Here is a 25,085-nt window from a genome sequence, read left to right as displayed (position 1 = left end):
CATCAGGTGGCCAAAGTTTTGAAGCTTCAGCTGCAGTCCTTCCAATCAGTATTCAGGGCTGATTTTCTTTAGGACTGACTGGTTTGATCTCCTTGCTGTCCAAGGGACTGTCAAGAGTCCTCTACAGTACCACAATTCAAAAGCATCAGTTCTTCGGTGCTCAGCCTTTTTTACAGTCTACTAACCTTCGAATGTTTTATAATTGACAAAGTGGATGTAAGAGGTGGGGGTTCTGTTAGTGAAATGGCTGGTGCTTCAAGGTATTCAGATTGGCTAGAAGAGAGAGATAGTCTTCATTCTTAGGTATGCATGGTAGAAGAATCTAGAAGAATCTACTTATCTATGGTGGGTATACTCTCTGAATTGGCTCCTGTGACTTGGTTCCAGAAGAGTGCTATATCCAGGCAGGATTCATAGCACTTCGGGTGCCTGAACTCATCTCTCAGGTTAACTGAAGTCTTGGCCCTAGAATAATGTTGTGTTTATTTCAAGGGGACTCATTCCTTCATATCAGCCATGATGGAAACACCTATAAGGATGGAGAGCTGGGATTCTGATGAACTACAGAAAAGACACTATCATTTAAGGGCCTGATGGCTAGTAAATATATGTGCTAGTATAAAACACTGTGCTAATTTGCTGCTATATCTGTAGTGGGGCCATCAGGTGGAGAGCTAAAACCCTTACCTACCTCTAAATCCTAGCAAACATAGCTAGTTGTTTGCAAAATTCAGTTTCCCCTTCTGGGGCACACACTTCAGTAACGTTTGCCAGCCCACCTTCAGCTGGATGTGGGCATCAGCTGAAGTCTAGTCCAAGGAATATGAGAGTAATAATGTGGGCCATTAAAGGCATATCATGGCCTTTAAAAAATCAGTGCAGCACCTCTGGGCTCTTTTCCTCCTTGTGTCAAGTGGATATAGGGGTAGCTGAGGCTCAGGGAATAGTACCCGTATAAAAGGAGCCTGGGTCCTTGAGTCATCCTAGGGAAGCTGTCAAGTAACATTTACTTGGACCATAATGGGAGCTAGGAATAAATTTTTATTGCGTTTTGCCCATTACACATTCTTGGGACTGTTAATACAGTTTAGCCTATGTAACTGAATCAGGAGACATGGTCAATATTTCTATAAAAGAACCTAATAATTATTCAGAAAAGCCATGACAAACCCAGACACTGTATTAAAAAGCAGAGATATCACTTTGCCAACACAGGTCTGTATAGTCAAAGCTACGGTTTTTCCAGTAGTCATGTACAGATGTGAGAGTTAGACCATAAAGAAGGCTGAGCGCCAAAGAATTGATGCTTTTGAATTGAGGTGTTTGAGAAGACTCTTGAGAGTCCCTTAGACAGCAAAATGATCAAACTATTCAAACTTAAAGGAAATCAACCCTGAATATTTATTGGAAGGACTGAGGCTGAAGCTCCAACACTTTGGCCACTTGATGCGAAGAGCTGACTCACTGGAAAAGACCCTGATGCTGGGAAAGATTCAGAGCAAGAGGAGAAGGGGACGACAGAGGACAAAATGGTTGGATCATCACTGACACCATGGACATGAGTTTGAGCAAACTCAGGGAGATAGCGAAGGACAGGGAAGCCTGGCGTGCTGCAGTTTATGGGGCTGAAAAGAAATGGACACAACTTAGTGACTAAACAACAAAAAGCCTATGTAACTGAATCAGGAGACTGTCAATATTTCCCCAAAGAACCTAATAATTGTACATGACCAGACTAAATGAGAACAGTTTGCATACATTTAGCTACAAGTGATCAACACGCTGTATTTGCAGAATAGCTGAGAAAGAAAGTTGTGTTTGGGAATTAGCAGACAGAATTTTGGTCTACTCCTAGACCTTCTGAATTTTGTTCTTTCCTTTTTCTCATTTAGGAATCATGACAGGAATCATGATACCCTGACAGAGATAGCAGCTAAGAATGACTGAACTGTGCGTCTGGAACTGTTCTCAGAATTTTATGCACTGAACTCTTTAAATGTTTATAACAACCCTAGGAAACAGCTGCTACAATATCCCCCACCACTTTATAAATAAGGAGAGGAGCACAGAGAGACCGTGTTGACCCAAACTTACACCACTGATAAGGGACAGAGAGGGGTCTTGAACCCATGCAGTTGGGCATTGGCGCACACTGCCTGTCTCCAGGATATCACAGGAGATTCAAAGATGAATGACATTTGGGGTTATAAAATTAAGTGTTATACAAGGAAATGGCAACCCACTCCACTAATCTTGCCTGGAAAATCCCATGGACAGAGGAGCCTGGTGGGCTACAGTTCATAGGGATCATAAAGAGTCAGACCCGACTGAGTGACTAAGTATCCAAGGTAGTCCACGTATCACTAAGAGGAATACAAAACATTGTGGAGTTTCAAAGAAGGGAGAGAGAATATCTAATCAATGAGATCTGGAATATTTTAGGGAGGAAAAGTGGCTTTTGCTATTCATTTTATCCACAAAATTTTCCACAATGTTTAATGCCAACTCTTCAAAGAGCTGCTAGCCAAGTAATAACTACAAAATATATCCACACTAATGTGTACTCAGGAGAATATTCTACCATTTAAAGTAAGAAAATGAGACTTGAATAGTCACAAAATTAGTTTTTATTTAAACTTCATCAGTTCAGTTCAGTCGCTCACTTGTGTCGGACTCTTTGTGACCCCATGGACTGCAGCACGCCGGGCTTCCCTGTCCATCACTAACTCCCGGAACTTGCTCAAACTCACGTCCATCGAATTGGTGAGGCCATCCAACCATCTTATCTTCATATCCTGAGCTAATTTATGTCTTTTTTAAGGTATTGGTTTGGCCACAAAGTTTGTTTGGATTTTTCCATAAGATGCTATGTTAAAATCCCAAGAAACTTTTTAGCCAACCCATATGTCCGAACGGAGTCTTTCTGTTGCTACTTTCTTTACTAGGTGAAAAAGTATTTGCATTTTTACAAGTATATTGAATCTAACATGCCTATCAAAAAGTACACACACAAGGGCAGGGATCAAAGAATTTTCATAAAGTCAGTATCACCTCATAACCTTTACTTGGGCTTCCCAGGTGGCTCAGCGGTAAAGAATCTGCCTGCCAATGTAGGAGAGGGGGCTTCAATCCCGGGATTGGGAAGATCCCTTGGAGTAGGAAATGGCAACCCATTGCAGTATGCTTGCCTGGAGAATCCCATGGACAGAGGGCCTGGCATAGGTTATATTCCATGGGATTGCAAAAGAGTTGGCCTTGACTTGGTGACAAAACAACAATCTTTACTCAGGTTAAAAAACAAAATATGACTGGCACCTCAGAAGCATTCTTCTGCTCCTCTTTAATCACTACCCTATCCCAGGGTAACCATTATTCTAACTTTAAACAGAATAGATTGGTTTGCCTGACTTTGTACTGATATGAATGGAATCATAAATTTTGGGCTCTCTTGTTATGGTTTCTTTCCTTCAACATTGTTTGTAAGATGTTTATGTCATCCATATGGTTGACCATCACAGTAATTTGTTTATTGTAATTGCTGCATGCCATGTCATTGGGAATATACTACAAGTTATCCACTTTACTGTTGATAGGTCTTTTGATAGTTTCCATTTTTGTTTGGTACAAAAGATGCTTCTATGAACATTCTCATGTATGTCTTTTCATGCACATAACTACATATTGCTGTCTGAAATATATCTAGGACTGGAATGATAGATCATAGGGTATCAGTCAGTTCAGTTCAGTTCAGTCACTCAGTCATGTCTGACTCTTTGCGACCCCATGAATCGCAGCACACCAGGCCTCCCTGTCCATCACCAACTCTCAGAGTTCACTCAGACTCATGTCCATCAAGTCCGTGATGCTATCCAGCCATCGCATCCTCTGTTGTCCCCTTCTCCTCCTGCCCCCAATCCCTCCCAGCATCAGAGTCTTTTCCAGTGAGTCAACTCTTCACGTGAAGTGGCCAAAGTACTGGAGTTTCAGCTTTAGCATCATTCCTTCCAAAGAAATCCCAGGGCTGATCTCCTTCAGAATGGACTGGTTGGATCTCCTTACAGTCCAAGGGACTCTCAAGAGTCTTCTCCAACACCACAGTTCAAAAGTATCAATTCTTCAGTGCTCAGCTTTCTTCACAGGGTATATAGGCATCTAAAAAGGTACTTCCTACCTAGAAATTAAGCTCAGTAAACAATGTTTTGTGTGAGTATTAGCCCAAGTCACATCAGAAAGCCTTAATAAAATAAGCATCAGTTGTGAGAATGGAAGTGTCAACATTCATACAACATATGCATCCTCATTACTCTTTCTAGAGTCAAATTTAGGCCACTGTTCAGTGGGGACTTATCGAGGGACGGGTTCTTGTCATCTTTCAAGAAATTGCTTTTACTCTTTCATACTCAACTTTAGGGCACGTGCTTCAGTACATCTAAAAATGTCCTAGGGGTTCCTGGTGCTCCATTGGTTAAAATTCTGTGCATCCAATGCAGGGGACTATGTTCGATCCCTGGTGGGGAAACTAAAATCCCATATGCTGCACAAGGGGGCAAAAAAAACAAAAAGTCTTCAAGGTCAGTTTTGACTAGAGTGCAGCAAGCACAGGGTCCCCTGCTCTTGCTGTCATGGGCTCTCTCTCGGGACACTTGCGTCACTTGTTCTGGTGCAATGAAGCAAATTTCACACTGAAGGCTTCAAGCCCCTTTTGCTGTGGGCTCATTTCTTGTCATTTGTGCTATATCGTGCTATGAAATGTTTGTTTATGAAATCATAACAAAGGGCATAATAATGCCAATTATTTGTCTCATCTGTGCCCAAACACCTAAAGGGCATAATCTCTTGGCGGTTGAGGGTTTTCTCCATGCTTATTGGCATTCAGATTCTTGGGAATGTTAGACCATTTGGGGTACAGTAAACCGAAAGAAAACAGCATGTTAACTTTTTTCAAAGCATAACCAAGTTGCTAGAATCAGGCCAAATCAATGTTTTTGTCTCTATACTGGGCATGGTATTTTTCTTAAAAAACACTTATAATTCAAGGGACAGTTCAGATGTTAAAGTCTGGGTGTCTCCCTCCGCTAACCCCTGAGTAGCACATGATCAGGTCATTTTGCAAAAAAAGCAAATACCTCAGCCCTGCTACAGGCCAACTTGGCCTGTGCTTTTTGCAATAGCAACCCAAGGCGGAAACATCTGGAAAAATACCATGACTGAGCTGGTGGGATCAAAGACCAATGTGAAACAGTCTATTGTTAATTTCCAGGAACTGACACAGAGTGTAGAATGAAATAATTCAGTTGGCCAGGAATCTTGCCCGATTTCTGAAAAGCTTGCATATCGCTATATTGTCTCACCAGACATAAGAAGGAAAAGTAGCTCAGCAAAGTTGGGGGAAAAGAAATCTTGGTGCGTGTGTGTAAGTGTGTATGTGCGTGCAGGCAGTGTGTGTACATACGTGCCAGACAACTCAAATCTGTAATCAATATGTTCCTGGTGGATTCCTCTGATGGCAGGGACAATTTTATTGCCATAAAAGTCTCGAAAGAATACAAAGATCAGCTGAAAGAACACTTAAGTCCTGAACTGTGTTTGCAAAGAAGCATCTTGGTTCCCCACCAGACTGAATTCCAGAGGCCACGGCTGTCTGGTTTATCCTTGCTCTCCATAGCGAATGGTCAGGGTCCGGTACATAGTTTGCAATATCCAAAAATCTATTGGGTGAAGACTAAATGAATTTATAAATGAATGGGACAATAACTAAAACAAGCAGCCAAGCTCCACAGTCTAAGGGCTGAATTTGACTCTTGTCAACCGTTTCCCATTGGCAGTCAATTTATCTCCCTGACCTTTAGTAAAAACACTAAAAAAAATAGGGGAGAAAAGAAAACAGTATTACCTAGCTTGAGTGGATATTTGATTTTGAAGTGAAAGCCCCTGAGTCGTATCCAACTCTTTGCAACCCCATGGACTGTATAGTACATGGAATTCTACAGGCCAGAATACTGGAGTGGGTAGGCTTTCCCTTCTCCAGGGGATCTTCCCAACCCAGGGATTGAACCCAGGTCTCCCACATTGCAGGTGGATTCTTTACCAGCTGAGTCACATGGGAAGCCCTATTTGATATTAGGTAGTTAACAGAATAAGGACTAGAAACACCTTTCAGATTTCACTTCTCTATTCCGCTGCCCATGGGAAGTGTTTAATGGGAAAGGAATGGATGTAGGTTGAAGAAATGTTCAGTGGATGAAATTATGCATATACGCTTGCATACATGCTGGCTCAGACAGTAAAGAATCTGCCTACAAGGCAGGAGACCCAGGTTTGATCCCTGGGTCGGGAAGATTCCCTGGAGAAGGGAATGGCTACCCACTCCAGTATTCTCGCTTGGAGAATTAATTCCATGGACAGGGGAGCATAGGGTCCATGGGGTTGCAAAGAGATGGACACGACTGAGTGACTAACGCTTTCACTTTCATTTACATATGTGTGCCAACCTCTGAAAGCAGAGCATTGAGTAAACATAAACCACAGTGGGGACGGTAAATAAAAATTAGTATTAGCTAAAGTCTTTGCTAGGATTATGACTATTGAAAAGAACTGGGGGAAAAATCTGAACAACCAGAATCAGGCTCTATGACTCAGACAAAGATTCTATGTTTGAATATCAACCCCGAGGGGCTGGTATCTTTATCTGTTTTTTCTATTCATCTACCCAAAGGTCTAGGACAATGCCTGACACATTATAGACGCTCGGCACTTATTTGCTGAATGGACAAATAAACCTTAAAACGCTAAAATGAAAAAAATCGGGGGAGAAGGCCTTAAAGAATATTGTGTTAATCACATTAGTTGGCCGGTTCACTTACTCTACATCTTCTCAACTGAAGGCAGAGGTCATCAACACTGTCCAACTGGGGTGCTACATAATGATACCTGTGACTGTACAGTTTAAAGGATAAAAGGATGGAGAATAAAAGGTTTTCTCTCTTCTCCCATCTACAACCTTTTCTCCTTTTCCCTACAACCTCAATGCTTGGGTGATAAAGTCAGAAGTCTGAAGAACAGCAGAACCAGATTCACCTATTTAATGTGTGATGCATTATTTAGTTATAAGAAGGAAGAGAAAGTGCCAGCTTTCTCTCTTTTACAGTGTGTGCGAACATAAATCAAATACAGGAAAGTTGTAAAGCCATCGTGCAATTTTTAAACTTTTATAACTCTGGTGTCAGGGGTGTTAGAAATCATTTGTAAATGGCATGCAAATCAAATTTGCTTCCTCAAGTTGTTAAAACCTCAGTTCTGCTAGTCCCAGCACCAATTTTTTTTTTAAATCTCATTGCCTATAATAGGTATATAAACATTTGTCACAGGCAGGCATTGAAACGATGAATATGTTTTGTACAAGCACATGAGGTTATTTTCATAAAGGTGAAGACATTTTTGTTTTAAAGTGTCATTTACAGATTTCTTTTCACCTTGCCTAGAACTCAGGTTATTACAAATTTAGAAAAGCCCAAGGGTGTATGGAAACTCCTTTCAACTTCAGGAAGAAACAAAGCTGGAACAGACAACGTTGTTTTCCATTATGCTTCTTATCTGTTTCTTTTCTTTGCTGTGAAATCACTCTGGCTTATTCATACCCTTTGGAGAATGAGACTGTGTTTTACCATAAAGACTGACTACTCAGTCATTCTCCCCAAAGGCAGTGTCTGTTGCGAGAGAATCTGTGGGAATCCCTTGACTTTGACTTGTGTGTGGATTGACAAGGCTAAATTGGGTCCGAGCTGCTCGCTGCATAATATTAGACGAGACAAGGGCTGCAAGGGGGAATCCGCGAGAGGCTTCCCTTCCTAGAAGCATAAACTGAAGCCAAAGTGAGATATCTTGCTTTGCTTTTATAAAACACATCTTTCTGTACCCGTCTATCATTTAATCCCTAGCATCTCTTAACGTTCCTCTCCCTCGAAAGGGCAAACAGAAGGAAGAAAGGAGTCGTATCAATGACGAAGTTTCTTTCAGCAAAAATTCTTCCTTGTTAGCCATTCTGCAAAAGTTCATTAGCTGAATAAACCATTCTCTGCAGACCTCATCTCTATTCCTCTCTCCTTTCCCCTCCCCCTTCCTTTCTTTTTAACCTTTCAGTGCAGAATTAAGTCTTTGTGATATTCAGCACATCAATGAACTCTCGCCCAGCCTGGGGGGAGCTCGGGGGCCAGGGCAGGGGCGAATCCGTGGGCTGCATTCCAATTCAGTGAGGTGGTGACAAGGAGCCCAGCCCAATCGTCAAATGGACCCTGTGTCTGCATATGATTCATAGCCCAAACCTGTTTAGAAAGGGACAGAAAGGAAGAAGGCATGGGATTTGGAGTTATAGAGTCAGTATTGTGGGAAGATTTAGAGCATTATGGGGGTGAGAAAAAGAGGATTTATTCTTGAGTCCTGGCAGCACTCAATCCACTGGCAGATCTGCTTCAAAAGAAGGCCAGTGACTTTATACAGCAGCTTCCCAAATAAGCTCAAATTAAAACAAAACCAAACCCACGACTAGTCTTCCCACCCCAGCAGCCCACTTCTACCCTCTCATAGCAAAATAAATGAATGGGTAATGAATGGATGGATGAAATGCACAAGTCCTTTTCAACTATAGCTGGTTCTATGAGTTTGTTTCCTTTTGGATAATGCAGGGGCAAAAGATGAATTAGCTGCTAATGCTTTTTATGAGATTTGGGGAAAACTGCTGCAGGGATATTTAAACAGTGAACTTAGAGAACGAATTAATTTAAGAGTTCTCATTTATCCACATGGAGTGTAATAGATTCAAAGCTAAATAATCGATTGGCTAGACATACTCTGATTCCTAAAAGTTTTAAGGAAAAGATTAAAGCTTTTTTGAAAGGATGCAACAGAACTAATACTGGAGTTAAAAGGCACTGGCTGTGTCTTATTTTTTTATTACCTCCTGATTTAAAATAAATTTATTAAATAAATTTTAATAAAATGCATTTACATTTTATCCAGCAATCTCCTTATAATATACATGGCTGAATATTAAAAACGGTAGGCGCTAATATCACTTTGAATAAGCCGATGCTTATCCTACATTTTAAACGATAGATGTCTCAAGACCCTCATTAAGGCAGAATGCCTCAAAGCTCCAGATAGCAGCTATGCATTTTCTTCAGTTATCCAAATAAAATATCTGATTTAGTCACAGAAATCTCACAATAATTGTCTCATCTTTGGGAACTTAAACAGCTTTGCCTTTCCTATTTACACTCTCAGTTATCTCTGGCATTAACTATCCACTGTGGTCAACTAGCCCTGAAGACTGTATGGCATGTGAACAGTCATGTTCATCGTAAGACGCCTGGGAGCGTAAAGGTGGAAAAGGGATTCCAGTAATTAATGATATATAAGATGCTGCCAATGACCAACCAAGAATTCCAAATCTGCTATTTCTGAAAGGTTTCAGCAGTGCTACTCTGCTCCCTCTTTTTTTTCCCCCCCTAGAAATAAGAGATGGATTAAGTCCAGTTTGTCAACAGGTATAGATTTTAAGTCTTGAGTGTGCTAATCTATCCACTTAGTTTATCGAAACAGTCCCATGGGGGACTTCCCTGGTGGTCTAGTGGTTAAGACTTCACCTTCCAAGGCACGCAGTGCAGGTTCAATCCCAGCTCAGGGAGCTAAGATCCCAGGTGCCTTGTGGCAAAAAAAGACCAAAACGTTAAGACAGAAGGAATATTGTAACAAATTCAATAAAGACTTTAAAAATGGTCCATATCCAAAAAAAAGTCAGTTCCATAAAACCCAGGACAATTTGTATTCTCCTATGTATACTGACTTCAATCTTGCTTACAAAAGAGAACAAACATTTTTAAATGTGGAATAAATTATACAGAATAAGGGCTTGTTTCTCTACTCTGGGACATCTTGCTTCTTGCAAAGCACAAGCATAATTTCATTGCCTCTCTTCAGTGAGTTGAGACTGATGTCATTGGTTAGGACCACAGTGATCTGAGGTCAAAGTCTTTTATATCACTGAACAAAGAAAGAGAGGAGCATTTTCAGGCAGCTTTGGATGAAATGCTTTCAAAACCAATTTGGTATTCCTACCCTCTTCTCTAAAAACAGAAGTGAAGAAAAGTATTATAATTCTTATTTAACAAAATGCATTAAAAAATTATCAGTAAAAAACTTTACAGCCAATAAATTCTGCATTCACTGTGTGTGAAGTAAGAGTTGAGTTCGTATTCTCATATTAATTAAAATGTTTTAACTTCCACTAAAGCTACTGTATTCTTAATCACTTGGGCAAACTGGTTTAAGTTGATAATTCCTCCTAAATCCTAATTTTTATTGAAATTTTTAATCATTATGAGTTCTGCACTATGAGCCTCAAATTAAAAAAAAAATACATTCCCCTGCCAACAAGGAATTTAGAAATGATTTTTCTTTGTTTCTTGGGGATTTTTTCCCAATTTGAGGCTTGTCAAAACAGATTAGGATTAACGAAAAGGCTTTCCAAAGATATATTTAATGTCCCTGACCTGGGTAGAGTGGCACCTGGTTGGTGGCACCTGTCTCATATCAATGAAGGACAAAACAACTCCTTGTTTATCCCAGCTTGGCTTTTGCTCTGTGCCCATGCCTGGTTCATGCCCTGGACACATGGAAAGAAAAAAAAAGAAAAAGGGAAAAAAAAGATATATTTAAAACCCAAGTGCATTTTCTAACTGTTAATAGCTGTTAATATTTCTTTCACAGAAGCAAAAATGGAGCAATGATTCTCAGCAAAGTGACCAAAGGCACAAAGAGGTTTTATAGACAAAACACACAGCTTAATAGCCTATGTGTTTCTAGAAAATCTGGATCACCAGCTGCGTTTGCACCTGCTCAGCTGCCCTGACCTTTCTTTATATTATCAGGCAAGCCTCCTTCAAACTGGACTCTCTAGAATCTGTACCCATTGTTTCCCTGCAGCTCCCTTCCTCACTCATGTAAACCACACCCTTGGAAATAAGGCTTATTTCCCAAAGACTGTAGGAGAAGGCGATGGCACCCCGCTCCAGTGCTCTCGCCTGGGGAATCCCATGGATGGAGGAGCCTCGTAGGCTGCAGTCCACAGGGTCGCGAAGGGTTGGACACGACTGGGCGACTTCGCTTTCACTTTCCACTTTCATGCATTGGAGAAGGAAATGGCAACCCACTCCAATGTTCTTGCCTGGAGAATCCCAGGGACGAGGGAGCCTGGTGGGCTGCCACCTATGGGGTCGCACAGAGTCGGACACGACTGAAGCAACTTAGCAGCACCAGCAGCAGTGCCTGAAGGCTATGGTCTGGGTCACTATGCAGTCAACATACAGAGTATGCCTGAGTCCATCAAAGTGTAATCTGTACCTCAACTTGAACCCCACTAGGTGGATTTGATGAATGGACCATTCACCCTTTGTGTCTTATTTCTATAGGTAGTAATTAATGTTAGCATTATTAGGGGAAAAGTAAGACTTTGCCATTTAAAAGAACTGCTCTAAAGGAAGCACAGAGGAAAATGTTCCCATTCAGAAACTGGGACCCATCCCATCAGTTTTCTTAACACATCAAAATTACAGGAATTTTTTTATACTTAGGTGGTGGCTCAGATGGTAAAAAATCTGCTGGAATGCGGGAGACTTGGGTTCAATCCCTGGGTCGGAAGATCCCCTGGAGGAGATGGCAACCCATCCCAGTATTCTTGCCTGCAGAAGTCCATGGACAGAGGAGCCTGGCGGGCTACAGTGCGTGGGGTCACAAAGAGTTGGACATGACTGAGGAACTAACACTTTCACTTTCATAACTCAAGACCCCTCCAAGAGCTGGCTTGCAAAAATCAGGAGACACCAGCTTTGTGATATCTGGAGAGGGAAGAAAATCCCTTAGGACTCTTAGCAAAAGGTAGGGGAAGGGGACTTTGTCTAAAGTTAGAAAACTTTCAAAAGGTTATTTGAAAGTCTTGAAAGAACTGTATCTTTACTTTCATTGTAAGAGATACTTAGGGGATGGACTTAGTATATAGCTCAGAGAACTATACTCAATAACATGTAGTAATCTATAATGGAAAAGAATCTGAAAAGGTATATATATATATATATATGTACATGTATATATTTAACCACTTTGCTGTACACCTGAAATTAACCCAGCATTGTAATTCAACTATACTTCAATAAAAAGAGGGGCATAAATATGGTGAGAGGTGGAAAAGGAGGCTCTTCCTGGCATGTGGCTGCAAATAACAACTAGAGGTAAGATAAAAACTCCCATGAATTCTAGTTTGTTTTTGCCCTGTAGTCTTGACTTTGTCCTGGAAAAAAACTTTCCTCCTTTCCTACAGTGCTGTTCTTATAAACAGCAATACCTTGTCTTTAAATTCTCAAAACTAAGAAAGAGTTTGGACGTAGAATTGAAAAGCAGTTGTGCTTGATCATTTCTGTTTTGCCAGGAGGACATTCTTACTGCTGGTGGTAGGAATATCTAATATCTCTCTATCAGATCATGAAGAAATTCTAAATTACAAGTGTAGATGCCCATAGCATAGAAAGCGGAGAAAGTCAAGTGATACTTTCCCATTATGTCCCCAACCACCAGGTTGTCAATCATGGAGAAAAGGTGAAAGACTGAAAGTAAAACTTCAAAATGCCCCGAAGTGATGCTTGGATATCATATTTGCTATTGATTTAAAATTCAATTAAAAAGATGCTTTTAAAGGATTTTGCAAAATACAGCTAATAATTTAAAATTACTCTTTATAGATTGTGCTGAATGTTGAATTCATAAACCTTTAAGCCTTAGGTTCATAACCTACTAATCACACACATACCGTGATGAAACAGATTTCAGCTTTAAGACTGATCCTACATATTGAAAGAATTTAAAAACCATTCTCAATGTCATTTAGATGATTTCATTGGGTAAATGACTGTCCACTGTTCCAATTTTTGTTTTACAAGGTATGAAATCAGATGTTTCACACCAATAATTATCATCATTTCCAAATGAACATACACTTGGCAACATCCCATGTTAATGGACTGACAAGTTCAAGGTTCAAAGTTCGTTCCCACTGTGAAACAATGGGGATATTAATGGGGCCATTTTGGAAACTCACAGCTATCATCTGTTTCTGCTCATGCAAAGCAGTGCAATACACAGACCTTGGAGCTGGGGGGATGAAGAGTTGAAAAGTGACTTCAGAATGCTAGAAATTGAAGGCAAGCTACATGAACAAGGCTATTCATATAACATATTTGGATTCTGTTCCCCTCCCTGGCAAAACACACACTTACAAAAACCAAACTGAGGAATATGATTACTCATGAATGACAATCAAGCAGACTGGCTATCTTAAAACTTGACCTGCACGTAATAGAAAGAAAGAAGTAAACATAGACAGTTGGTTAGGATGTTTTGTGGTTTATTTACTTTTGCTGAAATCTTTAGGAGATAACCTTGTCTCATGTTCCATTCAGCAGATTATGTCAGAGATGAGTCAGAGTCAGTAACTTCTGAGCAAGTACTAAGAGAAGGCAAGTTATAAAAGAGGTTATACTGTTATCATGATCTACATAAAAACATCAGCAGACTATGTGGTATGTGTTAATATTAGGTATTATTAATTTTTTAAAAATGATGCTGGTATATTTCATTTCAAGAAAATACAGTGGGTGACAGCCTCAAGTTCCCTATAAAGGCAAACTATTTAAGCCCAAAGCTCTCATTCCAGTTCCCTTCCCTCCATAGTTTATTTTAGGTCAGGAGTCTCATTTGTGTGGCTTTTACTGGAGCCAGGAACTAGTAAAAGGATGCTTCATGTGTATAATTCTCCACCGGTCTCTTACAGTACCCAGATTATCTCAGGCATTACACATGAATGTACCTGGCTGGAACAGTAACAATGCTTCGATATGCCAAATGACTTTAAGTCTTGCTTCAGGAATACGTGACGCATAGCGCAATGAACACAGTGCAATGAGACAGTCAAAGTTATACGGACTGTACAGCCTTAAGGACGTCTACATTATTGCGCAATCATTGCCAGAATTCATCTCTAGGACGTTTTGTTCATCCCGAACTGAAATCCCCATTAAAAAATAACTCCCTATTCTCCCAGTCTCCTCACCCCTGCTAACCAGTATTCTGCTTTCTGGCCCTGTGGATTCGACTAATCTAGATATCTCATATAAGTGAAATTGCTGCTGCTGCTGCTAAGTCGCGTCAATCGTGTCCCACTCTGTGCGACCCCATAGACAGCAGCCCACCAGCCTCCCCTGTCCCTGGGATTCTCCAGGCAAGAACATTGGAGTGGGTTGCCATTTCCTTCTCCAATAAGTGAATTAGGTTGGCTTAATTTTAAAAGGCTCAAGTAGAATAGTATTTACTTATCTCAAGAAATGAATAAGCATGGGATTTCCCCGGTGGTCCAGTGACTGGTTTTCACTGCTGAGGGTGTGGGTTTGATCCCTGGTTGGGGAACTAGATCCCGCAAGCTGAGTGGTATGGCCAAAAAAGAAGAAAGAAAGAAACATCAAGCTAGTTAAGTTGCTTGTTATTTATGTATGTGTCACCGTCTTTTGTTTTTTGTTTTTGGCTTGAGCATCTTTAATTCTGAATAGAAAAAAAAAATCCTCACTGTTTGCTCTAAAATGATTACAAATCCATTTAGCTTACTTTGTATGCTTTTCCTTTTTCAAGAAACTCACTTGTCATTCATCTCCTATCATAAACCAGATACTATATTAGGCAGACCTGGAGGATAAAATGGCGATCAAGACAGACAATAGTCCCCATCCTCACATACCTTATGGTGTAGTGGGAAAAACAGTTAACAGAGCATTCGAAAGGCTCTATCTAACAAAGGTTCTGACAGGAGAAATGCCGGGTGCTTCCAGACACACAAAGCAGAAGTATCAGACTCAGCTGGGGAAAGGAAAGTTTCTGGGGAAAAGAAATGTATAAGCTGAGACACGAAAGATAAGTGAGAATTAGGAGGTGGGAAAGAGTGATTCCAGAAACAGGAAACTGAGTATCTGTGAAAAAGGACCTGAAAGAATTTCAATGGAGAAAGAGTCAAGCAAGAGAAAGGGACCAGAGAAAGACGAGATAAAGTGGGAACAGAGCACAGTGGACCTTCTGGGCATCACGTTGATTAGTTGGCACTGTTTCCAAAGCAACGGAGAGTTGTAGGAGTCTCTGCAGTATTGTGACATGATTATACTTCAGAATGCTCGTTCTGACTAGAACCGAATTAGAAGTGGGAGAAACTGGACCAGGTAAAACAAACCAGGACATTATGGCAGAAATCCAAAGATGACAGCGGCATGGGCTGTAGTAAAGGCAATGGAGGGATTAAGTGGAATCTCCTTCATGTTGACTCTCCTTTATGTTCTCATAAGCCAGTATAAATACATATATATATAAAGTTCCTTTGGGCTTTTCTGTAAGATGTTGAGTAACTTTGCAGTCAACCCAATACATATTATACACACACACACAAACATACACACACACATGTATTTTAAAGAACATATACAAAATAGCTAGATAAAATCATGGTTATTCCTAAAAGGGCTCTAGCATTAAAATGAAAATATATATGAAAATTATGTGAAATTAGATAATAAAATGAAAGGGTTTTTAAAAACAGTTGGACCTTAGATTTGGAAATTCAGTAAAAATTGGAAACAGATTTCCGTCTTAGAGACTCAATCCCACAATTTGGAGAAATAAAGTTTTAAATAAATGAAAGTTGTGAAAATGAGAAACTCCAAGTAGTTAAAGAGAGACTGCCAACTAAAGCTATCCACAACTGCCCATGAGCTCAGCCTCCTCATTCTGATGATAATAATGTGGGCTGTGTTGGAAACATTCACATTGTGGGCATGAGAAGTGCAAGGCACATGAGTCAGGGAAACTGCAAAGTGGAGCTCCAGAAAAATTAATTTATGTGCCAGGCAGTGAGATGAAATCCAATTTAAAATTATGGGAGGAGGTGTTCCCTGGTGCTCCAGTGGTTAAGAATCCACCTTGCAATGCAAGGGACACCGGTCAGCCCCTGATCTGGGAAGATCCCACATGATAACAGAGCAGCTAAGTCCATGCACCGCAACTACAGAGCCAGTGCCCTAGAGACCTCCAGCCACAACTACCAAGCTCACATGCTGCATTTACGGAACTCTGTGCACCTAGAATCCATGCTCCACAACAAGAAAAGCCACTGCAATGAGAAACCCATGCTTGTCAATGAAAAATTGGCCCTGCTTGCTGCAAATAGAGAAACCCCACGTGTGGTAATGAAGAAACACCACAGCCAGTAAATAAATAAATGTATTTTTTTAATTTTTATTATAAATCTTTTTTAAAACTAAATTTAAAAATTTATAGGTTTTTTTTTACAAAGTTAAAAGAATATTATTATACTTTTTCAAAATGATGAAAACATCCTATATGAAATGTAAAATTCCAGAGATCTGGAATCTTTGTGGCTATCATCTCTCATTTTTGTCTGCAGCAAATTAGTATGAAGCTTAGAGAGAGGGCACCAAACATGCTTATAATATTTCCCAGAACTCTTAATAGTAATAGGGCAGTCCATCTTAGCATTTTTTGACTACTAATTCTACAGTTTTAATTTGTACCCTTAAGTTGTTTTAGATAGATTTAGTAAGTATAAATGATGTACAATAAATTCCAAATATTTCAAATATGCATGCTAAGTGGAGTCCAGCTTTTATTAATAGTAAGGCTCCTTCCTGGGAAGTATTGTCTCCTATTCAATTTTCTGAAAGAGATTTGTAGAATTAACATTATTTCTAAATGGTTGGTAGAATATACCAGAGATGTCAACTAGGCCTGGAGTTTTCTTACAGAGAAGGTATTTGTTTGCAAATTCATTTAAATAAATAGATATAGGGCTAGCATCTTTATTGTTTCTTCTTTGGTTTGTGTTTTTTGAAGGAATTTTCCATTTCATCTTAAGTTGTCAAATTTATTGGCATGCAGTAATTCATAATATTCCCTTATGATTCTTTTAATACCTATAGAATCTTTACAGATATCACCTCTCTCATTCCTAATATTTGTAATTAGTGTCCTCTCTCCTTTTTTCCCTCTAATCAGTCTGACTACAGCTTTATTAATTTTATTGATCTCCTCAAAGAAATAGCTTCAGATTTCTGCAATTTTATCATTGTTTGTCTGTTTTATATTTCATGATTTCCACTCTGTATTTATTATCTCCTCTCTTTACTTTTGATTTCATTTACTTTTTTTTTTTTTTTTACTTTTAAAGTGGAAGTACGGGTCATCGATTTGAGACATTTATACTCTAACAAAATAATACTCTATTAGAGTAAGTTTCCCTCTAAATATGTGCTAGCAGCATTCCACAAATTATTATATATTTGTCTTTATTTTCATTCAGCTTGAAATACTTCCTAATTTCTCTCTTTATTTCTCCTCAAATCATGGGTTATTTAGAAACATCTTTTTTATTTTCTAAATTATTGCTAACTTTCAGATATGTTTATGTTATGTATTTCTAAGTTAATTCCATTCTGGTCAAACAACATATATCGTATGATTTGAACTTTTACAAATTTATTGACACTCATTTTATAGTTTGGAAGATGATCTATCTTGACAGCATTCCTTTTACACTTGAAAAAATTGTGTATTCTGCTGCTGTCGGGTTGAGTGTTCTGAAAATGTCAATTAGGTCAAGTTGGTTGACAGTGTTGTTGATGGATTCCACAGTTCAGCCAACTTTGTCAAGTTTTGATGTATCTTCAAAGGAGAATATCCATAATTATCTGAAAATACAATTTCCTTTTACAACACATATCTGTGTGAGCATAGATTTTCTTCATAAACTTATTCAAATCAAAATATTGCAACAGATTGACTGCACAGATATGAAATTTACTTGTCTTCTTTTAAACCACAGGTTTAAGAAATTTACAGAAATGTAAACCAATGTCATGCTTAACTATATTTTATTTGGGAAATATAATTATTTATATTAACATGTATTGGGCTTAAAATTTTGAAATAAATAAATGTTATAAAGCCCAGTGATGACGCTATGCTTTATGTAATCATACCTGTCGCAGGTTGCACATCAAATGATATTGAACATGCCACCCCGTCATTCACTCTCTCTTTAGCATCCCACTGCACACCTAACAAGAGCCTTGAAACAGAGCTGCAGTCCAAACAGAGGTGGAGGGCGTGAGAAAAGCGACCTAAGCTTTGGATACACTTGGTCACTTGACGGCTCTGTGGTTCAGCCATTGGAATCCAACAGAACTGGGAGGAAACCCACAGTCCTGAATCCCTCCATGTGTTTTATAATCTCTCTAAATCTCAGTTTCTTTACCCAAAAGTGAGGAGATTTACAGAGTTATCATAATATGTGGTGTGTATGTTATTCACTCAGCCATGTCCGACTCTTTGCAACCCCATGGACTACAGCCCGCCAGGCTCCTCTTTCCATGGAATTCTCCAGGCAAGAATACTGGAGTGGGTTGCCATTTCTTTCTCCAGGGGATCTTCTTGATCCAGGGATCCAACCTGGGTCTTCTGCATGGCAGGCAGATTCTTTACCATCTGAGCCACAGAGACATTCCTATTAGAATATAAAAAGTCTGACAAATTCTGCTAGCTGGTAAGTGCTCATAAAATGCTAGCTGTTGTGTTTTTATTATATTTAACTATCATGCTTTCCTTAGACATCATTGTAATGGGTAACAGTGACCTTCTTTTCTAGTCCAACCTCTTTAAACAGATGTACACTGAATCAGTTAAAACACAGAGCCTGTAAGACTGAAGTCGCAGGATGGCTTAAAAGGGACAGAGACCATATAATCTGTAGCCGAGATGGTCAAGAAGTATTTAAGAAAGAGCAATCTGGACCAATTATGCAATGATGTATCATATCTCATAAAGAAGAGGTGGATGTAATGGGTAGGGAAGGGGGACAGGCCTGAATGCAAATTTTGCCAACTTCATAGTTTTCGCTCAAGTTGACTGAAACCAGAGCTTTGCCAAGCACATTATATACTCTTGGTTTCAAAAAGAGAGGGCAAATACCCGGACCCTCTCTTTCATTTTATTTACAATCTTCAGTTACACTCCTTCTTGGTGCTTGATAGCTGCTTAATTAAATTCATTGGTTATCAGGCTCTCACTTAATCAGGATGTTAAAAGAGCCTAAAAAAATGACCTGAGACCACCACAGCCATAAGGATATAAAATATGTATAAAATAGCAATTTGGAGACTGAGGATACTTTGTTTTATGCATTTTTTTCCCAGTTGAAGTTTTTAACATAGTAGAAAAAATTATCCTCTTCTTACTACATTGCTTAAATTTTCTCATTTATCAAATTCAGGATTCCTGAAAAAAAATAAAGACTTTTTCCAGAAAAGTTCAAAGTCTTCCATGGTTATGGGAGAAAACTGAGTCTGAAAAAAATAACAGCAATAATAGAAAAGTTCAAATATTTCAAAAAGCATACAGTTAAATTGTTTAAAATTTTATATCACAAATTCTCTATTTCTTATCAGAAAACACATCTCTGGATATTAAGAAATGATAAGTTCTATCTACAGTGTATGAAGTTCCTGGGATAATTTTATGAGGAAAAAAAAAAAAAACCCATAAAGTCTCCAGGTGGAGAGAAACTTTCTGGAAAGGTTCACATTTATGGTTTTAAAATACTACTTTTAAAAAATCTTTTGGTATATTTTAATGCATTGGGAATAAAAGCAAACTTTGGGAGACACCTGTAAAGATACAATTAATGTCTATAGGCATTCCTTTTAAGTATGACAGCTGTTTAAGTTTGATGGGATTTTTTTTTTTTTTAATTTTCAATTGGAGGATAATTGCTTTACAAGGTTGGGCTGGTGTTTGCCACACAACACTGGGAGTCAGTCATGACTATAATATACCACTTTAATGAAACCTTGGAAATGGCTACAAGGTCTGTGTGGGCATTGACTGGCTACAAAGGCAATAAATTAGAAAAAGCCCTGGCCTGGAACTCAGGAGACAGAATTGATCTGGGATCCACTACTCACGAGCTGGGTGTCTTTGCCCAGTGCCTCTGTCTTTCCTGATCTCAGCTTCTTGGTGCAAGTGTAACATCGGGAAGAAAAGTGTTAGTCTCTTAGTCGCGTCTGACTCTTTGCGACCCCATGGACTATAGCCAGGCTCCTCTGTCCATGGAATTCTCCAGGCAAGAATACTGGAGTGGGTTGCCATTTCCTTCTCCAGGGGATCTTCCTGACCCAGGGATTGAACCTGGGTCTTCTGCATTGCAGGTAGATTCGTTACCATCTGAGCGAGTGTAAGGTTAGGCTAAACATCTCAGAGGTTTCTTCAAGTTCTGAAATTCTATTTGTAATTTCTTTCCTTGCATTCTGAATTTTTGCCTCATCACCCTCCTGGACTTTGCTGCATCACCGCTAAGACCGACAACAATCTCTTTCAGAAAAGTCCTTCCTTGACTTTTATTGGGAAGACAGCTTGGGGTGTCATTCCAGGGACTTCTGTCCTCAGTCATGACCTTTAGGGTTCAGTTCCCAGAACTGTCTCTCTTTCTCTCCTTGTCTGAATAGCTGAGCACTTCCACTCTCTTCCACCAGTACTTCTCCTTCAGTAACTGACAAGTCTCCATCTCTAGGCCTAATGATGCCACACTGTGCAATGAAAATGAATTGGAAAAATGGATTTGAGTATTTAACAATACTTAGAAGTGAGTACTCTTGCCTGGAAAATCCCGTGGACGGAGGAGCCTGGTGGGCTGCAGTCCATGGGGTCGTGAAGAGTCGGACATGACTGAGCGACTTACTTCACTTTCACTTTTCACTTTCATGCATCGGAGAAGGAAATGGGAACCCACTCCAGTGTTCTTGCCTGGAGAATCCCAGGGACGGGGGAGCCTGGTGGGCTGCCATCTCTGGGGTGGCACAGAGTCGGACACGACTGAAGCAACTTAGCAGCAGCAGCAGCAGAGGTGTTCTGTAACTCAGGGCTTTGTAAAATAACATTATATATTGAAAGTAACGTTTCCAATTTCAAAAATTAGAAAAACAGACAATGGAAGAGGTCAGATTAATTACCCACCCAGATATCAAAATGACCAGGACAGTGCCCAGTCCTAGTACAGAGCTGATTTCAACAAACTTTCATTAAAGTACTCTTTGGAATCACTTCCAGGTGGGATATAAAAAGAGACAAATAATCTGAGTAAGTACTCAGGGGTTGGCAGTTACCTAACAGTTGCTTTTCATAACTTACATAACTTTCCAAAGAGTTATTTAATTGTCCCCGTAAGCACACATTTGGTACAATCCACATATTTGCTGCAGAATAAAACAAACAAAAAGTGGTGCAGTTAGAACAACCTGGCCTCTTCAAATGGCAGCTCAGAGTCCTTCAAGAAGACCTGCTACTTTGGAGGACATCTAAGCTCATCTGAGATGGAAACAGCTTCTCCAAAATGGGTCTTCAAAGATGGCAAAGTACTGCGAAACAGCTTTAAATTTAGGCTTTACTCTCTGGTCCTGTAAGTATAACAGATGGATCTTCATAATTAGCATCACATTTGCATTTTTCTCTCCACAAAAAAAAAAAAAAAAAAGAGCTAATAATCTTAGAAGGAGAATGAAAAAGCATCATTCCATCATAGCTTGATCTTACTTGTAATTTGTATGCTGAGTCCTCTTTATGGTCCCTCTTATTTCCAACCCTCTCCTAGGAGATGAGCAAATGTGCAAACCAGGAAATGAGCAGGTAGTTACTCAGGACACAAACTCTGAAATGACTTGAGAACGAGAACTAACTGGAAGGCCCTGATAAAGCGGAAGAAATATGAAGATTCAGATACAACGCTAAGCCCATCAACGTGATTTCCTACAACAGAACAGCCTATTTATCTTTGTGTATATTTCTAGGAGACTCCCATCCTCTCTGTGCCGAATAATTCCCATCACTCAGAAGCACTTCGTTTAAAGCTGCTATTAAATAAATGCAATCATTGGGCAAACTACCCTCCCAAGCAAGCTCTCCTGGGTCTATAGCTCCAGACAGCAAGTGGCACGGACTAGTGTGGGGCATGGAGCCTGAACAGACATCACCATCTTCAACAGCAGAGCATGCAGGAGTGGGAAGAGACTCTGGGACACTGAATATGGAAGAAAGGGCACCCCTGGGGAGCAAGGCCAGTGTAAACGGAGATCAAATCCCATCCCATATGTAACAGGTGGCACCTTGATAATCCTCATAACTTTCCTGTGAAGCTGACTTCATTTTCATTTTGCAGACAAAGAAACTAAAGGGAGAGAACATGTTGCCTGAAGTCCTCTAGTAAAGTGGCAAAGCCGGGATTTTCATCTGGGCCTTGTCCAACAGCAACTTCATTATCATAACTCGTGCACCATTTTTTTTAACTTTTTATTTTGTATCGGGGTATAGCAGATTAACAATGTTGTGATAGTTGCAGGTGAACAGTGAAGGGACTCAGCCATACATACATGCACGTATCTGTTCTCCAAACTCTTCTCCCATCCAGGCTGCCACAAAACATCGATCATGGACCATTCTGACCTGCCAACTCTATTCGGTAATTTTGCTCTGGTAATGGCTTGGCTTTGATTCATTCATACCCAATCCTCTGTAATCAATAGCTTGACTTCGCAAGTCACCTGAATAGGGATTAAGAGTGTAATCAATGACCATGAAACAGAGAAGAGAAACTGGTCCACAGGGAAACGAAACCCTTGACCCTAAGCTCTCGAGGGCTGACTTCTAACCAATTCAGTTAATTAGCCACAGGCTATTCAGTAAACAAATTAGGGCCCAAACCCTCTCAAACCACAAATCTGAGCTGACCCTTCCAGGCATACAGAGTTAATATGCACTGATTTTGTGTGTCCCCTCACTGAGCATGCTACAGGCCTTCTGAGTGGCCCCAAACACACGAAACTAAAATGGAAATTATAACCTTATTCTTAACGTTCTCTTATAATAATAATGCCCATGCTCTGCTACATCTTTTTGTCGTTGTTGCTGTTGCTTTGTTTTGAAGATGATACACCTAACAACTAGTTTTTTAAAAATCAGCTTTTTCATCAAATTCATTAATCCCCTACTCTGACCCAGAGGCAAAATCAGACCTTAAATTCCAGAGTTGGGAGTATCCCAAGGAAGACTGCTGCTGCTGCTGCTAAGTCACTTCAGTTGTGTCCGACTCTGTGCGACCCCATAGACGGCAGCCCACCAGGCTCCACTGTCCCTGGGATTCTCCAGGCAAGAACACTGGAGTGGGGTGCCATTTCCTTCTCCAATGCATGAAAGTGAAAAGTGAAAGGGAAGTCGCTCAGTTGTATCCGACTCTTAGCGACTTCATGGACTGCAGCCCACCAGGCTCCTCCGTCCATGGGATTCTCCAGGCAAGAATACTGGAGTGGGGTGCCATTGCCTTCTCCGCCCAAGGAAGACAGTGTGTCCTAAATGAAAAGCAACAGCACCACACTTAGCACACAATTGCTAAGATCTGGCAACGCAGGTAGCCTGAGGAGGCCTCCCCTTCCCCAACCTGAGGCTTCTGGGCTTCAGGCCTCTTCACCAGCACACAGAGCCCGGGCACACGAGGCTCGGTGCCTCCACCACTTCTCACTTGAACCAAAGTCACTTAAGGGCTAGGTTACTGCAAAGCAGGAGAAGGAAAGAGAAGGAAACAAGAAGTTTGTATCCGTGGCCTCTACCTGATACAGTATTGGGGCCACTGCCCTCTCCTCCTCCTGTAAACTCTTTTATTCATTTTTTTCAATGTCTATTTTTTTGCTTATTTCTTTTTGGCTGTGCTGGGTCTTCACTGCCGCAGGGGCTTTTCTCTAGTTGCAAAGAGCAGGCACTGCTTGATGGATGCGGTGCACGGGCTTCTCACTGCAGTGACTTCTCTTGTTGCGGAGCACAGGCTCTAGGGTGCGTGAGCTTTAGTAGTTGTGATACCTCAGCTCAGCAGTTGCAGCTCTCGGGCTTCTGAGTACAGGCTCAGGAGCTGTGGCACACAGGCAGACCTGCTCCTCGGCGTGCAGTATCTTCCCAGATTAGGGATCGAACCCGTGTCTCCTGCTCTGGCAGGCAGATACCTTACCGCTGAGCCACCAGGGAAGCCCCGTGAACTCTTGATAATTTTGAAAGGGCTGGAAAGGGAGGAACAGAAAGGATAAGGTGAAGGAAGAAACCAGGAGAAGGGAACTCATCTGAGCTGCTCTTTCATTCCTCCTCCCTCCCCTTGACACCTTCCCTTTGTCTTCCTCATACCACCTTCTTCCCAGCTCCTCATCTCCACTGTAGCCACGTCCCGGGCCCCAGCAATCACACATCCAGACGTCTGGCTGTCTTTCCCACATCTCAGGAGTGGTAGGAAGGCAGATCTCAAAGCTACAGAATTTCAGTGAGAACAGACTTGTTGGCTGCCTTTAATTTAGAAGTCTGTCTTTTCATAGAAACAATGTTCTCCAAGAAGACTAAGTTTGATAAAACTGTTATTCCGTGCATATTTTGAGTTAAATAGGCTTTCAGGGGCTGGCTTTAGATCATAAACATCATAATAGAATATTCTGAGTTCCAATGCTTCCATGTAGGAGCTTTGCCTGTATTGCATTGTGAGTGCACATTTAGTCATTGCATAGATAAATGAGGACGGGTGTAAATCAGAGAAGTGTTCGGGCTTCCCAGTGGCCCTAGTGTTAATGAACCCACCTGCCAGTGCAGGAATGTGAGAGACGAGGGTTCGATCCCTGGGTCGGGAAGATCCCCTGGCGGAGGAAATGGCAACCCACTCCAGTATTCTTGCGTGGAAAATCCCATAGACAGAGGAGCCTGGCAGGCTACAGTCCATGGGGTCGCAAAGAATAGGATATAGCTGAAGCAACTTAGCACACACGCACAGAGAAGTGGAAGAGGCAGGAACAATGTTAGCTAAAGAATCTGGCACATGGGATAAGTTCTGTACTTATGAAAAGGAACACCAGGCATTA

General features: G+C 40.5%; 1 protein-coding gene and 1 non-coding gene across 3 annotated transcripts in view; one reads left to right on the top strand and one right to left on the bottom strand.

Moving 5' to 3' along the window:
• The window catches only part of LHFPL6 (LHFPL tetraspan subfamily member 6), a 235,517-nt gene that overhangs the window by 65,516 nt on the left and 144,916 nt on the right, over positions 1-25,085 (bottom strand). The gene's annotated exons all lie outside the window — the stretch shown is intronic.
• On the top strand, positions 10,538-10,672 carry LOC138089388 (small nucleolar RNA SNORA48). The gene has a single exon (XR_011145813.1). It is a non-coding gene; the product is annotated as a small nucleolar RNA SNORA48 (small nucleolar RNA).

The sequence above is a fragment of the Capricornis sumatraensis genome, chromosome 12 (assembly GCF_032405125.1).
Source record: "Capricornis sumatraensis isolate serow.1 chromosome 12, serow.2, whole genome shotgun sequence".
NCBI lineage: Eukaryota > Metazoa > Chordata > Mammalia > Artiodactyla > Bovidae > Capricornis > Capricornis sumatraensis.
The sequence above is the reverse complement of the archived record's forward strand: the minus strand, read 5'-3'. Positions and strand labels throughout refer to the sequence as shown.